General features: G+C 37.5%; 1 long non-coding RNA gene across 1 annotated transcript; it reads left to right on the forward strand.

The window, feature by feature from the left end:
• The first annotated feature begins 1,263 nt into the window (after window positions 1-1,263).
• On the forward strand, window positions 1,264-4,672 carry Gm35415. The gene is made up of 3 exons (XR_387456.2): window positions 1,264-1,348; window positions 1,916-2,092; window positions 4,360-4,672. It is a non-coding gene; the product is annotated as a predicted gene, 35415 (long non-coding RNA).
• Window positions 4,673-11,274: the final 6,602 nt, after the last annotated feature.

Consider the following 11,274-nt stretch of genomic DNA (forward strand, 5'->3'; position numbering starts at 1 on the left):
CTTGTTGGACATCAGTAGGAGGAGAGGCCCTTGGGTCTGAGGGTGTTTGATGCCCCAGTGTAGAGGAATGCCAGGGTGGAAAGACTGGAGGGGGTGGGTGCGTGGAGGAGCACCCTCATAGAGGCAGGGGAATGGGTAATCGAATAGGGGGTTTCTAAAAGGGAGACCTCGAAAGGGAAGAACATTTGAAATGTAAATAAAGAAAATATCCATTGCATACACTAGCAAGCCTTTGTTGCAAGGACGGTGATATAGCTGTCCCTTGTGAGACTAGGCCGGGGCCTAGCAAACACAGAAGTGGATGCTCACAGTCAACTATTGGATGGATCACAGGGCCCCCAATGGAGGAGCTAGAGAAAGTATCCAAGGAGCTAAAGAGATCTGCAACCCTATCGGAGGAACAACATTATGAACTAACCAGTACCCCAGAGCTCTTGACTCTAGCTGCATATGTATCAAAAGATGGCCTAGTCGGCCATCACTGGAAAGAGAGGCCCATTGGTCAGGCAAACGTTATATGCCCCAGTACAGGGGAATGCCAGGGCCAAAAAATGGGAATGGGTGGGTAGGGGAGTGGAGGGGGGGACTTTTGGGATAGCATTGGAAATGTAATTGAAGAAAATACGTAATAAAAAAAAGAAAAAAAAGAAAATATCCAATAAAGTAAAGGAAGAAAAAAAGAAGGTATTATCATAACAAAGGCTATTGTAGAAACAGAAAAAAATATACAGCAATGTTATTACTGAAAGGAAATGTTTTACTTAACAACATGATTATGTATCCTGTCACTGCTTTTTAGCTATCAGACTATGAATTAATCAATAAAATCTCAATTTATATTGTTTTTTAAAAGAAAAAAATCCATGTGTGGGAAACATGGATTGTATTTTACTATCAGTGGCGAATTGACCATCTCTATGTTTAATGACTGGCACAGAAATCTGTCATCTTTTGTGAGTAGTCTCTGAAAGATCATCTAAATCGAAACCTTCTTATGATATCAGATATGAAACAGAGGCACATAGAGGTCACATCATTTGATTAAGGTCACACAGTCATTGAATGAGTAGCATAGGTAGAGACCATAAATCTGTGGCTTCTTCTTGAGCAATTTTGGTAAGGGATTCTCTTCACATTCCTATATTCTTAGAGGGTCAGTGTCGGTGTGTTTCAGTTCACAAGTTTATTTTGAATATGAAAAATTTTTGCCTTAATTTTTTAAACAGGATATCATGTAATCTCAAGCTGGCCTCAAATTTGCAACGTTCTAAAGGATAGCCTGGAACAGCGGATCCTGAAAACTCCACCTCCCCAGTGTCAGAGTCACAAGCATGATCCACCACGATAGGTGTGTGATGCAGTATGTGGAATCCAGGTTTTTATGCATGCTAAGCAACCATTCTACTAACTGAGCTGTGTTTCCAGTTCTATGTCTTTCTCTTAAAACTGTTTGATTGCTAGCTAATATATCACTTGAAGATTTCTTTTCATAAAAGTCTTAAGAGGTGACTTTTCTTGGAGAATGTTTTTCTGAGCATTTACAGTTTGTAGTAGTAAGAGGAAATTGCATACGTTTTCTTTTGTTTCAAAAACACCCAGAATTTACTTTTAAAAAAATCCTGAATATTCATAGGGGAGAACTGAAAATTGCTTATGTCAACTTGAGAGGTCAAAATATACTGTTATCCACTAGGTGTCGCTGTGTGCCACTGTAATTGATGGCCAGCATACTCTTGGGAGACAGTAGTTTTATCCCTGAGTTTCTATAGCTACACTATGGGGAAAGTAGTTAGGAATTAACCCTGTATAGCTATTGCAATATTCCATGAAGTAGGAACTATAACCCTGTGCTGTGACAGTAACATGCCGAGAAGCAATGTTAAGTAAGGATGTCACTCTTCATGCATATCTGCAGATTCCACTGGCCATACGGTTTATACACAGAGGGAAAGTTGAGCAGAGATGAGGCCTACAGTTTGAGAGTGGAGAGGTGAGCGGCAAGCTTCCTGCTTAAAAGAGGGGTGAACTGACCCAGCTCCTCCCTCCTTTTCTCAAGTGTCTTCTGCAGCAATGTGGCTGGACTTACATGAAGGTGTGTTTCACATTTTAACATTAACTGTGCGTGTTTAGAAGCTTCCAGAATGACCTATTATTGACTTCAATTCTTACCAGGAGTAGAACAGAGAAAATGTATGTATGAGCCTTACAATTGTGGTCCTTGTACCCAAGGTTAGTGTGGATGCTTTTGCCACCAGGTCTGGAAGGAGTTTCCATCTCTCTAGATTTACCAGAGGATGAAGGGTAAATCAGAGGTTACTACCACCGGTTTCTAATGCAACAATTATGGTCATTTAGAGTTTTGTTTTGTATTATCATTGCTTTAATGTTGAAGTATTGTGACTTACATAGTTCTACTTTTCAGTGCAGAAAACAATGACTCCTCTGCTTTGATAAATATGACTTACTCCTCTTTCTCACTTGCCAGATTCTCTCAGGCTTTCTCTTTGTTTCCAGTAAGAATGTACAGAAATAGTGGCAGGCCCTGTGGCGGTTGTAGTGGTGGCAGTGTGTGTGTGTGTGTGTGTGTGTGTGTGTGTGTGTGTGTGTGATGTCTGTGTGCTGAGTGCATATGTGTATGCATGTATGCATGAACATATGTGTGGGCATGTGTGCATGTACACGTTTATCCATGTGTGTGCATGAGCACATGTGCATATGCTTGCCTGTGTGTACACAGGTGTATATATTGTATCATACAGCTGTGGATCATTTCTGACTTCTTCCAGAGATCACGTATATGTCAAAAATACTTGCAACCTAAGGAATGGATAATAGGAGCGATACGGGTATTGGGCCTTCAGCAGTAGTTAGGATCCTACTAGTAGATCTGTTGGTGTAGCATCTAAGGCTGAGCTCTAAATTTTAAATCTTATTTCAAATTTTCCTTTGATATATTTACATATTCTCTTATTGTTTAAAATTAATTTGTTTCCTGTAGTATTTTGGTTAAGAATACTTAACCAACCTGAGGCCAACCTGAGATAAAGTTCCACTGTTGCCATTGGTTTATCATGTGACTGTGTATGAGTTGCTTAAATACAAAGATGAATTTTTTCTTACACAAATGTGATATGCAAACTGTTTTCTTTGTGAAAAGTAAAAAAAGAAAGAAAGAGATAGATGAGGCTCGGTATACCTTTACACTCCTCTTCAGCACCTGGGTTCCCAAAAAGCTACTGACTTTCTAATACTCATCTTGTGCTACCAGCTCTAGCTGGTTAAAGGACAGAAAGCTCATCTCTTCACTTTCTTGAGGTTACAGTTAACTGGACTTAGAAAAAAAGGTACCAGATGGCTTTTTTATTTGGAGTATTGTGTGTGTGTATGTATGTATATGTATATGTATATGTATATGTATATGTATATGTATATGTATATGTATATGTATATGTATATATACATGAATGTATGTATTTGTATGTGTATATGTGTGCATGCATAAAGGCTTATCATGGTCTGTGTTCAGAGGCCAGAGGACATCTTGAGGAAGTTTGCACTCTCTTCAGCTTAAGTTATCAAGCTTAGCAGGAAACATCTTGACCCTTTGTGTCATCTCCCAGTTCTATTTTGAAGTACTTAAAATTAAAAAATAGTTCATGCTGAGATCACATATTTCATGCACAGCTGCACAGTTTCTAGCAACGATTTTTCCATATTCTTTGGAGACAGGTAAGGCACTGTCTTATGTAGTATAGATCATAGGTACCACCATGTTCCTTATGCCACCAGAGAGACTTTTTCTCAACATTCTTTGTAAACCTCTTTACCTTTATAGTCTTTGCCTTTAACCTTTGTTGCTTTTCAATTTAGTACTTTTTGCTAATTTATGATTCTCTCATCATTCCCGCATTTTATCTTTAGTCTTATTAAGGCCTGTTTATCCCAGTAATACAAATTTATTAAGCTGTTCAGGGTCATATGCTTTGAAATTGCATGGTTGGAATTTGAACTTAGAAATGTCTGATTTCAGGTTGGGGACATTATATGACATTCAAATGGCTACAGTATATTGATATTTTCGCCACTCCAGCCAAACCCATATTCATCTAAATTTGAACATACTTTTCCCTCAGTTTTGTAAGCATCCGAGTGGCAGAGAGCACAAACCCCTGTGCATTGTTATCAGAGACAACAATTTACTATTTAAACTGCTGTTCATTCTTAATCCATTGATTGACTTGGAGTTAAAAACCATGTAAATGTGTTATCGTTACAGAAGTCCTCTTTGGAACCACCCCGTGTTTATTAGCTAAGTAAGTTATGTCAAGACAGCTGACTGCCTCCTTTTTATTTTTGTAGAATTAAGGGGTGAAAAGTCTATGCCCATCTCACTCTGCTGCTTTCAATACTGCCATAGTAGAAGTTCATGTTGGAATCATAAAGAATTGGACAGAAAGGATATGACAAGATTGTCACACGACTCTATATCATCATAAGGATGATGACTCTGACATGTGGAGCTGGGTGTCACTAAAAAGCAGACACTGACTAAAAATAGTTGCTGTGGTCAGTCATGTGAGACCACAAAGCGGAAGAAGTCTAATCTTGATCCACATGTGTGTTATATTTTAAAGAAATGTCCTAGTGCCCATTTATTTACAGCAACAAGTTTAGCCATTCATTAGTAACCAAGGCTGGAGGAAGTCATCTGATATTAATGACACTTTTCAAATTGAATCAATGTATTCTTGAATGACTTTATTCTTAGTTGGTCATATTTATTCATAAAATAATGGCTAAACTTTATAAACAATTTCATTATTTGTAAGTTGTATTACTTAATACATTTTCAGAATATATTGAAGAGGAAAATATACTTATTATTATGTACTATCTGATGAAATAAACTCAGAGTGGTTAAAAGATTGATCTTAGGTCACATAGCTATTGGTGGAATTCAGAGTCAATTTAATATTTTAGTCACAAAGGCTTGGGACAGTGTTCTGAAATAAAGATGGTAACCATTAGAAAACCTTATCTAGGTCTCTTTCTTTGTGGTCTGTATGTTATAGAAATGAAACAAATCTCAAAATTAATTATATGTGTTGGATTATCTCAGAAAACCGTACTTTGATAAAGCTGTTTATTGTGGAAATAAAACTTGCCCATCTTATTTTCTTCTGTATTGTGACGATAGTTACTTTCTATTAACTTGATAAACTAAAAACATAACTTTTTACATCTTCAATAAAAATAATAGCTAAAATTGTTTGTAGAAATTTGATCATTTTGAAACTGTTATTTATAATGTACACAAAAACTATAACATCATGTGTTAAAATAAGCATTATATCCAGTTGAAGGAGAAGTAAAAAATCACCCCAGACCTGCTACCATCACACAGTATTCGCCTGACTCTTTACAATCTATCTTTAGTTTATTTATTGTCCATTTTCTAAAATATATCAAAAGCAGAATAGAATGTCTGTTGAAAACATGATTGCAAGTAGAAGACCAAAAACTTTGGAGACCAAGATTTTTCTGCACTTTTTTGTCATTAAGTAAATGCATTTGATTCTGTCTTCTACCCCTCCCTTAATCTATACCTAGTTGGTTTAAATTTATGGTCTAAAATTTTATAATTTGTCATATGAAAACATTTTCAAATTTTCCTATTTTGATGTTTAGAATGTTAAGGTATCAATTCATGTTGAAGTCAAATATTTGTTGTATAACTGCAAAGTTGTTAAGAACAGAGGATGGCCTAGTTGGACATCAATGGGAGGAGAGGCCTTTGGTCCTGTGAAGGCTCTATGCCCCAGTGTGGGGGAATGCCAGGACCAGGAAGCAGGAGTGGGTAGGTTGGTGAGCAGGGGTTAGGGGGAGGGTGTTTTTCTTCGGAGGGGAAACCAGGAATGGGGATAAAATTTGAAATATAAATAAAGAAAATATCCATTAAAATATATTTTAATTGGACACACACACACACACACACACACACACACACACATATATATGTATACACACACACACACACACACACACACACACACACATATATATATATATTTAATTGGACACACACACACATATATATATATATATATATATATACATATATATATATATAAAGTTGTCACACACTTTGGGGAATAGAGAAGGGCAAAACATAATGATGTTATATATTAATGCTATAGTTTATCTCGTACATGTTATAGTAGCTATATCTGCTGTTGTGCAAAGATGAAACACTGGGAAGCCTAGACTGTTCTTGGTGAACTAGATCTTAAACTCAGACATGACGCTCCATTTGGCTTTGAATGTGAGAGGTGCAGCTACTAAAATTGAGCAACAGAAAGAGACATGAGAAGAGAGTGGAATGAATAATATGGAACCCATAGCAAGAGGCTGGGATTCTGACTGTTGTGTGGTGCAAGATACAGACTTCAAGGGGATAAAATCGGTAGGCTTGAGTCCCCATAACCTTTAGAACATGGACTTATAGCCATCTGAGAACTGAACATGGTTAGTATGTGAAACCAGGGTGTCTGACTGCTGGAAGCAAAGTGTCACACTAATCAGGTTCTGAGATAAATGCAAGTGATATTGCAGAGAGGTTGCCAACAGAACTCCACACAGCAGACAATTAAAAAAAAAAAAGAACTAGGAAGAAAATTAGTGAAGTCAGTTTTGGAGAGCTAGAATTAGGTAGGGCACCTAGGCTTAATAAAATGTAAATTAATTCAGTATAACGTTGCTAGTAATATAAAAACAGTTATTTAGTTTTAAGGTCAAAGCAGACTGCAATGTCTTATCAGTACATAGCCAATAAAGGAGTACATGTCTTTTTGTATTCCGATGTACGAGTCACTCTGCACAGTGTGACTCAGAGCCAGAAGGCTGAGCTCAGTATGTGGATGTGGGTACTAGAGCAACGAAGATGTCACGGAAATCAAACCCACCATTCATCAGGCCTGAACTTGAGAGTAAATATGAGAAGAAAGAAATGCTGGCCATGAAGACTTAGAAACAGGAAGACACATTCAGTCTTGGTGTGATTGATGTCAATGGGTACTTGAGCAGAGAGGCAGTCATATCAGGCAGCTGTTGGTGAAAACTTCTCTGGCTGTGTTGTGCTAGATTAACTTGAAGAAGAGAGAGAATCTAAGCCCAGCTGAGGCAGATAATACTGTGAAACTTGTTCAGTGTGAAATCATTGACATAGTGACATCATTTGTGGGTCAGTTTCAGAAAGGCTATGGGAATGGAGGTTTTAGTGTCACTGGCAGAACTATAAGAGGGGAGTAAAGTGAGTTAGAAGGGTAGAACACCCCTTTTTAAGAGAGTGCGTGGAGGAAAGGAAAGATACTTCATCAGAGAGAGGCACTCAAGGTATCATTTTTATTTAAAAAGAGAGCCACTTGATCATTTTTATTTCCATGAATAAGTTCAGGTGGAAACACTTCTGTGCTTTTAGGACCAGGTAGAGTAGCACTTCTGAACAATTTTTGTCTTTTGTAGGTTAGGGACACATTTGATTTAGAGATCAATGAGTGTTTTTTATCTCTTTTCTGTTTTTGTGGCTAAAACCACTCTGACCAAAAGCAGCTATGAGGTGGGGTGTATTTGGCTTATGCTTCCACTTCTAAATCACAGTCCTTCAGTGAGGAAAATCAATGCAAGCACTCAGTTAGGAACTTGAAGCAGAAACCATGGAGGAGCCCTGCTTGCTGGTCCATGCTCAGTTATCTCTCTTATGCAGTCCTAGGTTCAGCTGCCTAGGAATAGTACCACCCACAGTGGGCTGGGTTGTCCTATACCAGTTCACCATTAAGAAAACCCTTCACAGATACACTGAGGTAAGCTGACAGGCATGTCCTCAATCAAGGATGTCTTCTCAGATAACTCCATGTCATGTCAAGTTGACAGCTGAAACTAACTGGGACAATGAGTCCTCCCCATCGCTGCTTTGCTCTTCCTGAACAAATTTAAAGTTAACTTTGATCAAAACTTAGGGAGTTTATGGCTTTTTATGGTACACATTTCTAAGTCTTTCTTCGTTCTACTTCCCAGTTTTTCTCTCCATTTTGCCTTCATTTTGATGCCTCATTACCTCACCTTTCCACTTTTTTTCCTTTCTTCCCTTTTATAACTTTATATTTCATTTATAATCCTCCCTAGACTGAGATCTGGATAAAAATACACTAATTCTAAGTGCATTGCTTGCTTTAGGATAAAATTGGCATCTGTTAAGTAGATGGACTAGATCAAGCTTAGGTTACAATGAGAAAGAAGAACTTTACCCTGTTTTGGGTGATATGATATGGTTTAGCAATTAGGTAAATTCAATAAGGACAGAAAATAGAAGAAGGCATGTTTTGATTCTAACCACTATCAGGTGGAAAGAACCAAAACCAAAACCAGAACTGGAAATAATGCAGGTTTGTGGGAAAACGGACTTCCTAATTGTCTATCATAGATAAAAGCATTGGAAATGTAAATGAAGAAAATACCTAATTAAATAATAATAATAATAATAATAATAATAATAAAAAAGTCTTAAACTTTGAATCAGAGATCTGCTCCTTGAGTCTATTGTGCTTGAGTTTATGTGCAAGGGGCTGTGTTTCAGACAGTAAGGGGAGGGTTTCCCTCATTCGTAACAACAGTATTACCTTAGAGATTCCTCTATGGGTGGGGAGTGGTTGCTCATATCCATGCTGGAGCAAGCTAGATTTCTTTCTCTAAAAATAAATGTTAGATTTTTCAGTTCTGTTTTCCATCATGACCACTTCCTTTAACTCTAGCCTTTTTTTAGGGCATGTATCAATACTGATATTTTGGACAGTACATGTGTAGGCAGGGGTACCTTGGGTGAAATGAGTGAGAGTCAAGAATGAAAAAGTGGTAAGAAATGAAAACTCTCGCCAAGCTTTTGGGACTATCCAGTACCTTTTTGTTTTCTGTAAGGTTGATGAACTTCTTCTGATTCAAATCTGTTTAAATGGCAAAATATGTACATGATTGACACAAAACATGGTACCTCATAAATGAGTACAATTATGCTCTGCATCAGCTCAAGCTTTAAGTTAAAACAAAAAAGGGCAATGATTTTATTAACGTGGAATATAAACTGAAAATGACAGGCAGTAATATATTAAAATCTTGTATTCATGTTCAGATCATGGAGAAATATCTTCCTTTAAAAAGTGGTATGAAAATGAATAAGGTTGTTTTATCATATAATGATGAAATTATGTGACTAATCGAGAAAGGAATATACACAAACAACATGGTCAGGAGAGACGTGAGCCTGAGTGCCGAGAAAGTCATTGCATTTTGCTAGACTCTTCTGCTCTCGATCCTTGTCACACTCTTACTGGGGTCTGACTAAAGGAGACACTTTCTAGAGACAGTGACACCAGAGGACCAGGCTTTGGGACCAGAGGGGGCACAAGACTTTGGGTTGTGAATCCAATAAAGAACAGATCTATAAAATACCTTCGCATACATCTGTTGTATTATGTGGAAGAATAATTTTAGGTATTTTGCAAAATTCTGGGGGAGTATACCAGAATCAATGGGCATTAAAAACAGAAGTAGTTCTTAGCAACCAGTGCCAGTGTAGAATTGTAGGTGCTGGTTAAAGGGGGAGAAGGAGAACAAAGCACAGTTCCCATCCTGACCAGGTGAGGCTGTGACATTTAAATGAATGCCAGAAGGGGGCTAATATGCTCTGGGAAGGATTCATGTAACAGAGCAAGAACTAGTAGAAGTTGTGGGGGTGGGCACATCATTTACAACCATTATTATTGTGTGTATTTGAGTGGACTTTCTCATCCCTAGTCTGAGGAAAACATACTTTGTCTTTAATATATGTTCTGGTGGCTATAAACGCTCACAGGCAGAGAATCAGAATCTCTTAAAGTGTTTTCTTACAGGTTTGTAAGTTTATGCATGCCATTAATATTCTTTATTGTCAATTTATGATCTATTGGGATTACATAAGGCTTTCAATTAATTTCTTTTTAACACACAAAATAATTAAGCAACCAATAGCCTTAGGTACTTCCTTTTAGCCAGTGACTAAATGGTCTTATTTATAAAATGTATTCTGTGGGTGGCAGTAAAAACGGAATCTGAGAGGGAAAGAGGGGTGGTTAACACCCCTGAAAGATCATCGCCTTCCTTTGGTTTATAATGAACTCAAGGGGAAATGATGCCTCATCCCCTGTCCTTTACTCTTTCCAGACGTTTCTCAATGGCTAGCGCTTTCTTACCTTTTGAATAACTACAGAGGCAGGGAAGGAGTCATGCAGCCTATGGTTACATCCTGTGGAGATGAGAGTGATGGCGATTGTGGTCATTTGGGGTAGTGGGGTAGTTACATGTGACCTCATGTCTCTCATCTACTGATGGCTCGGGAGGCTGTCTGGCCACTGAATACATTCAACGGAAAAACCTCTTGTAGGTTATGTGAAAAGAAAGACAGTTTTGAGTAATTAAGCTATAGAAAAAGTCAAACAACATTAAAAGAAGTAAAGACACCCCTGTCCCCCAAAATAATCTGTATTCTAGTCCTGGCTTATTTAGCATATGGTGGGTGAATCATAGAAGCTCCCACCTCCATCCCCATCTCTCAAAGTCTTCATTTTATTTCCTGTATATAGGAACAGAGTTTCCCAATGTCCCTCTTTGTCTCATTTTGGGTTATAACAATGCCCTCCAGTGGTTGCTGTCAATATCATACAATAACCTACAAGCATTTCACAAAAAGTCTGCCTTCAAATACTTCTAGTTTCTAGTAAAAATAACAGATTTTAAAAATATCATTGTATATTTTTTCCTATCCATGTCTAAAATATTCTCATTTGTTAACAATAGTAGAAAAAAGTATGCATAAGTAAATAAAGCCACTTGTGCCCTATTAAATAAACTGCTTTGCCCAGAACCTATAACAAGTCCTAAGTTATATGGCTAATGTGACTTAGAACCAAGTTTTAAAAGTTTCCATTTCTGAACTATTTCTGAAATGATCCCTTGTGGCAAACTGTTAATTATCATAAGAGTTACACTGTCTGTTCACAAGGGGTAGCTACTCAGATTCTTTATGCTTCTTGACTCTCACAGCAGGGTCCTTCAGAGTACTCTTAATGGAGAAAAGATGACCTCCTCATATCCTTTACCCTTCTTCTTTTTTAATTTAACATACCTGATTAGCAATAAATGACAGTGGTGGCCTTTTGGAGACAGTTGGGTAATATCCTTTCTTTC

This window comes from Mus musculus, chromosome 1 (assembly GCF_000001635.26).
Source record: "Mus musculus strain C57BL/6J chromosome 1, GRCm38.p6 C57BL/6J".
NCBI classification, from domain to species: Eukaryota; Metazoa; Chordata; class Mammalia; order Rodentia; family Muridae; genus Mus; species Mus musculus.